The sequence below is a fragment of the Octodon degus genome, unplaced genomic scaffold, assembly GCF_000260255.1.
Source record: "Octodon degus isolate 3935 unplaced genomic scaffold, OctDeg1.0 scaffold00028, whole genome shotgun sequence".
NCBI lineage: Eukaryota > Metazoa > Chordata > Mammalia > Rodentia > Octodontidae > Octodon > Octodon degus.
Genome location: NW_004524604.1, coordinates 13504325 through 13505545, shown reverse-complemented (window position 1 = coordinate 13505545; position 1221 = coordinate 13504325).

Below are 1221 nucleotides of genomic sequence, written 5' to 3'. Positions count from 1 at the left end.
AGAAAAAGAAAAATGTATTTTCCAGGGGAGCATTATGTATATAAACCTTCTATCCCATGCAATTTTTAGTTCTTTCATATTATTTACAAATTCATTCAAATAAGAAATTATATCATTACTTGATTTAAGAAATAATTACTGAATGCCACCATATTCTATGCAATGCATTAGCTACTATTACTACATTAATAAAAGCCCAAGTTGCTATTTTTACTGTACTTATGGGGGAAGCAATTGTCAAAGCAGGAAATCAAAAAAGTATAATTATAATCTAGGTTCTGTGCTGTGGAAAGAAGTTCTAGAGTGAATCAGGAACAGTTAAAATCATTCCATTCCCCAATTCCTTGAGCTCAAAGTGGTAAAACATTCATGTTACTCATTACAAAGAATTAGATAGAAATAATATGAGATGAGACAGGGAGTTGAGTAAGGACATGCTCAGAGCAGGGTATTCTAAAGAGCACGCTAGCCTCTAGGTACAGCGTGAATCAGTGGAAGAGGAAAGGCCGAGGTGGAGCGCCTGAGTGCTGCTGGGATAGGTCAGGCAGAAGCCAGGGAGGGCTCTGAGCACTGCGGTGAGAGCTAAGGAAATAAGCAGACAGAAAAAAAATATTAAAAGGAAAAGTTGAATATAAAGAATAAGTGGGAAAAGATGAAGAAAGAGCTGTGCCGGTGCCCACCCTCCTCGGGCGCTCTGAGATGGCAATTGAGACGGAGCGTGGTAGTGTGCCCATAATCCCAGCGTTTGGTAGGCTGAAAACAGGAGGATCACTAAGAGTCTGATCTATTAGTGAGACCCTAAACACCGTGTAGACACTTCCCTAACAAAAAAAAAAAAAAAAAAAAAAGATAAATCAGCTAGAATTCCTAGGATTCTAGATGACTAATTGCATGGCTATGCTATCATTAATTGATATATAGAAATGGCAGTAGACTAAAAAGAGAGATGAAAAATTATATTTCAATATTGAGAAAATTCAATTTATGAATCTTTAAAATATTCAAGTAGAGATGTAAAGGATAGATGAAGGATAGAGATGTGAAGAGGTGAGATAAAATCTAGGCTTAAATTTTAAGGTTAGCCATTTAGAGATCACAGTAGAAATCTAGTATACATGTTGTGCTATATTCGTAAATTATCATATACAAAACAAATAATTTGTCAATGGTAAGTTAGTGTAAATATAAAGATAGAAATCAAACCTACTTTATGGTAGTTTC